Below are 6,351 nucleotides of genomic sequence, written 5' to 3' on the forward strand. Positions count from 1 at the left end.
GGTTGATCTAACATGCCTCCATCTGCATATCTCCTGCAGGCAGTCCCTGAGGATCTTGGAGAGAACTAGACTAGCCAGGCTGACTAATGCAGACAGTTTCATGGCAGCTTAGTTCTGTGCGTCACACTTAGCATATCAGTCTGATACCCTCCTCCCCTTCCCCAGCAACTGGTTCATCACTCAGAACTGATGTCTTCACTAATTCTTCCAGATGTCTGGGGATTTTTTTTTGGCCTCTCTTCCCCTATTCACTGCCCTGCTCTGACCTGGTGTAAAACAACTTTGTAGGATTGCTAGAAGTTCAAAAAAAGCTAGTAGTTCCAGCCCTGTCCTTTAATACCTAGTAAGTGTTTGCTATATCATGGCTTAATCCTCTCTAGACCTCATCTCCCCTTACTTAATGGAAAGACTTAATGGTAAAATCTCATTATACAGTGTTATAAACTTCTGAACTCCAAAGCAGTTATGGCTAAGGGGCACTCATGTTCTTGCTGCCACTTTTCTGACTCTAAGAAGTGTGCAGAAGAGCCTGTCTACATACATTTTCCTAAGCTGCAGTCACAGGAAGGACTGCTAGCTAGGCTGTGCCAAGCCTTCTCTGCTCATGTAGCTTACACATTTCTGTGTGCAAAAGAACCCCACAGAGGAGAAAACACAATGGTGGCAGGAACATGGTATTCTCCACCTGGTCTGGTTCCTTTAATATTGTTAATCATCTGCTTTCAGTAGCATAATCTTCTAAATAAACATTCCATTTTTATTCTGCAGTGATAATACTATAAAGGTATAAATTAGTAGCTGTTCTACAGTTTTACTCAATCATTTTTTTATCTGGATAATTGCCATTCCACATCTCCCAAGTTATTTTATTCTGATACTTTAATAATAAGCTTATCTGGTCCATCAGTCACATTAGTTGCAAGTCACACCAGAGACATCTGTAACACGATCAGTTTTCATTACAAGAGAGAGAGATGTATATGAACAGGAAGCCACCCAGGGTTGTCATTAGCAGAGCTGTAAAGTCCCGCCTGCCATCGTCAGAGAAAAATAATGCACCAAAGAGCTTTCTCTAACCAGCTCAGCTCTGTGGCTTGGTTGGTGGACTGCACCACACTGTTGTAAGGAAAATAATTCTACTACCTTCTCCCTCCTTTCCACTCATGTTCCTCTGTGACACTCATCCGGTCCACATGCACGCCATGTTCCCAGCGCCCATCTAGCTTGGCCTTCCTTGCACCAGTCTCCTAAGAAGTAAAAATAAGTCTTATTTGTAAGGAAAGTGATCCTACTGCTAGGAAAGGCTAATCCAGTCCCTTGCTTTAATGTGTTCTGCTGAGTATTTAAGACTCCCACTTAAGACTTAATCAGTTGCAAAAATTGGCTTCCAGCACCACTGAAGCCTAGCCCATCTATGCCCATGTAACTTTAGACTCAGCCTTATCATTTAATTACCATTTTTCAACAGAGTTCTGAGAGGACCTGACTAGACACAGGCTAACGAGATAAGGTAATGCTCCACGTAGGCGTTCTCCTGAAATTCTTACATTTTCTAGTCATCCACAGTATGCATCCCAAACCCAGTTCTGGTGTTGCCAAGTCAGCACTGAGGTAGTCAGCATTGTTTGAACATGCTGTGAGGACTGTGCAGTAATTGTAGCGTGTCAACATTACCTACTGCACCATTTCAAGTCAAAGCTATAGTTTAGCAATCACACTATTTGAAGAGGTTGTCATGGCATTCAGCCAGAGTGACCTCTATCTGACAAAGCATCTGGTGGTAATTTCACTAATGAGCAGAGTAAGCATCAACCCTGAACTAGATTTCATGCAGGTAAAAGCTTGGAGAGAGAAATGAGCTCAATGAAGCTTGCTGGCTGTAAAACAGACAGGGAAAGAAGGGCAATTACTCACAACCGACAATTCTGCCCCAAGAGTTTGTTCCTCAGTTTTGGCAACAAACAAGCTTAGAGTTAAATGTTACTACCCATTTTCTGTAAGAACTGGGATTCTTGCAGTGCTTTCCTTCTGTTACATTGCATTATGGTTAGATTTAAGTTAAGCAATTAACAGTAGTATTGCTCTTGAAGTAACTACACCAGTGGGTATACAGCTAGTTAATTCACCAATTCCCTCAGACTGGCAATGGGGAGTGCCCATGGGTGTAGACAAATGCAATACTGTGGTACTAGCCATCATGTATATTGACTTAAGTGTGCCCACAGGCACAAAACAAAATGCAATACAATAACTATTTGCTGCTCTGGGTTAAGTGTGCTCATGGGTACAAGCAAACTCAGTGTAATGATCAGCTGTTCACTCTCCCAAAAGCACTTGGGATGAAAAATTACATCAATGGGCATCTAAATATAACCTCATGATAAAAACAGCCACACAACTCTGGATACTGAAAAACATGGAGTGCTTGGGCCTGTTTCTAGTCATAGTTAGAACAGTAAAAAGCAGGAGGATTTAACAAATGACGGCATGTCAGTGTAGTCAAAATCTGGCCCGATTGTGCCAATAGTTAATAAATCCTACCTCTCATCCTTACTCCGTGAACGTTTCTGGGTTTTTTTTTCAACATCAAGTTTCTCCTGCTTTATTCTGAGTGTGAGGAGGATGATCACAGTTTCACCTCTCTGGATATGAAACAGGTGTTCTGTGCAGAAAAGTCCGAGCAACATAGAAACATTAGATCCTCTGTGTTGGTTCTCATTCTAAATACATTTAGCAAGAAAAAAAAAGCTTATTATTGCTATTCCTAGGACTGTGCCTTTAAGTAGTGTGTGTCCTTTTGATCAGCCTTACCTTACTCTTTCATGCCTAAGCACAATCTTCTCTACCACATACACCAAAATAAAGCCCACTGTGGCTGCAGTTGCCTGAAGGAGCAGGGCAGCCTTCAGTTTATTTATTTCTCTTCATAATTTAAAGCCATTTAAGCCTCTAATTAAACAGATGCTGCATCAGAGAAAAGGAAGCACTGTTCCCCTGAAGGAACAAGATCAATAGTATTTTTTTTTTTCCTAGGTGCAATTGAAAACCCATTCACACACAATAAAAGCAGCATTTTACAATACTTACTTTCTTCTCCCCTTCCCCCCCTCCCCTTTTTTCTTTGCAGGAGCTTTCACCACAACCACAGGGACATTTATAATAATTATTTCTTCCCCTCCCCAGAAGCACCTACCATAAATAGAGCTTTCCATACACAAGCAAGTTATCAATATAAAAATTTACTAAGACCCAGCAGCCTAGAAACAACTACTAAGAGAAAAAAAAGCTTTCCTTAAACAAAATAAACAGCTTCCACCCATGTAAAGTACCTGGAAAGATCACTTAGTCCATAGTTCTCACAGTGACATTCTTCCTAATCCCTCAGTTGAAACAGAACCTAAGACTTCATCATAGCACCTGAAATATTTCAGGCACTTTTCCCATGATCCTATATAGCCATGATTTCAATTACTTAATTTTTAATCCACCTGAGATGGTTTAGCCCTGTTTCTTAAAGAGGCAGAATTTCCATGTTCCTTTTGGTTCACATCCTTATATACTTAACTCTTCAAAACTGATTAGAAAAGGTGATATGTTTTTTAATCTGTCAGGAAACACAATCAAAGTCAGGTATTTTACATGCTTGGCTCTTGTAATGACCTGGAAGGACTCAATGCCCATCAGTCTGGGTCCTTTCAGCCCTAGTAGCTGTTTTGAAAAAATCCTTTGGCCATATTTCCTGAACTGAACAGGAAGGGTTTTTTTAGTATGGTTAAAAGAGTCGCTGCTGCTACTTGTTTTATCACGAGACAGATGTTGAGTGTTAGTACGACAAGAAACAATCAGAATAGACAATTAACTTATCTAAGAGTGAGGTTGATTAGATTGTATGTCTTTGAAACAGCTGGGGTCAGCCATCCAGGTGTGGTGGTGTCCTGGCTGCTGCTCAATAAACCCAACCCCATCATTCAAAAGGATCAGCCTGGGTAGGAGCTCTGTTAGGAACTAAAAATGTCATATAGCAATTGGAAACCCAACAATGGTGACAAAAGACCCCTCTGAGCTCCATAGCTGCTGCTGGTAATTGGGTGCTGACTGCTATCTTTGTTTCTGAGCTGTGAACCAGGGCTCAAAGCACAGCGGTGCATAGTATCTGACATCTCCACCTTCTTGTTTGATCGAAACCTGTGGGAACTGTCAAACGTTTGCATCTTGTACACAGAGAATGCAAAATTAACTTTCTTTTGTTTTGTTTGGCAGAGTCAAACATCAAACCCTCTCAAGTCACCTCCCTTGCCTTTCTGGACCATCCACAGCTGAGCCTGGGAAGAATTTCTGCCTGTGATTCTCAGAGGTATCTAGTCAGTTCCCAGAGTTAAGTTCCTGGTGAAGATGTGCCATGCATCTTCCAAAGGAATTTGTTGCCTCTTACAGTGTATTGGAGCTGGGATTCAGAGACTTTTTTTTTCTAGACTGTGTAGTAACTCCCAGTAAAGCATGAACTTCCATCAGCACAGATTATTGTAAACCAAAGGACAAAAATCCACAGACTGGGAACTGTGCTAGAGAGTTAGCTTCAAGTCTATAAAATGGCAAGTGTCGGTGTGTGGCAGATCCTAAATATTGAATACAAACACTAGTATTTACATTGGAGGCTGGAAATAGACTCCTTCAAAAGCAGAGACACAGGTGGCTTGGGTAAGGTGTAGCAACTATTTCTGTAAGACCTGGAAGAGTGTGAAGGATAACTTTGGCAGGATCTATTCATAAGCTGTTTTGTCTAGTTGTCCTTCTTTGTTTGGTTTTTTTTTTCTTTCTTTTCCTTTAAGGAGTGGGCAAACAGTCTGGGGTATTTTTTTGCTGCTATTGAATGATGCATACTGAAGCAGGAGCTCAAGTGTAAGACAAAGACTGTTTTTAAGATGGTTATGTTTTACTGCCTGGTGATATTTTTTCAAAGCACATTTACTAAAGATTTATGTAAAATCTATCTTTTGTCTACTTAAAATATGTCAAATGGATGTACAGGGCAAAATTTAATGCATATGGGTTTTCATTATTTTAAGTCATTTGCAATATAAATGATTTACTATGACATCAGACATTTGTTCTTTGGCTGTCCACCATAAATTGAGGCCCACCCAAATTTCCAGTCTTAGCTATATTTCTGCGTTCCCTCCCCCAGTATCTCAGTTCTGTGATTCTTCATGTAAATGACTTTCAACAAGGAAAGGAAGAGAACACATAATTTGCCTTAATACAGGTAATTTTGAAAGAGGAGCAAGACCTCTACATGAGAAATAGTTGACAGCTGTGGAAAGGGGAAAACTAATGCTTGTAGAACAGAAAGTCATTCTTGATGAGAATGGTGAGAACTACTGATCACCCAGATGTGACTAAATGGACTTTTTGTGCAGTTGAAACTGGCAGAGGTGATAGACTTCTATCTTTCTCTTTCTGAATTTTTTCATGTCTTTTTAGTGCCCTTACATTTATAACGCAATTAATGCAACTCTGGCCAGATAAAGTTGTAGGCAACCATTTGGAAAACTGAGGTATTGGGGTAAGCCAGTTTCCCCAAGGTCGTTCTGAAACTCCATAGTGAAAAACTGGTGGCACCTGCCACCCAGAACTGTGCTTTCATGACAGACTTTCTCCTACCAGCTATAAAAATCTTGAAACACTCAGACTTTTCGAAAGACCTTGTGGAAAACCACATTCATTATCATGTTTACTGGTTGTCTTATGACAGACCTTTGGACCTATCAGCAGCCTATATTTGAAGGCTTCCCAGCTCAGTAGTTACTGAAAATTGTTGCTACCCAATAGCTCTTCAGTGGCCTACACTACAAGAATGAAACACCTGAACTCAGCCCAGTTTCTCATCCATGGGTGTTGTCTCAAAACCTGCTAGGTCAACAGACACTGAGAGTCTAATTTCTACTCGTGAAATTGAAAGACAGTTAAGTATGAACCAAACTTTGTATTTTTGCAAACTTCCCCCACCCATACCACATATCTGAGTCTTGGCACATCTCCCTTCCTGCTCTGTGAAAGGATTTCACTGTTTTCACAATTACTGCTCATGCATGTAGTTTTAAAAAATACATCCCAAATTTAACCTGCCTAAAGATTTGTAGCAATTGTGAGCAACGTCCTAAACTAAAGCAACATCCTAAGGGGAATCTTACTTTTGATATCCAGGCTACCTGCCCAATCCTATAGTTACAAGTGTGTTTGACAATGCCTATTTATCTCTATCTGCTGTCTTTCCCACAGTGCTAGTCCTAAACCAAACGATGGCACTGGCAACAATCTTAATCCTGAAATCAGAGCAGGGTCAGATGATGT

Source organism: Phaethon aethereus (genome assembly GCF_964289735.1).
Source record: "Phaethon aethereus genome assembly, chromosome: 21".
In the NCBI taxonomy this organism is placed as follows: Eukaryota; Metazoa; Chordata; class Aves; order Phaethontiformes; family Phaethontidae; genus Phaethon; species Phaethon aethereus.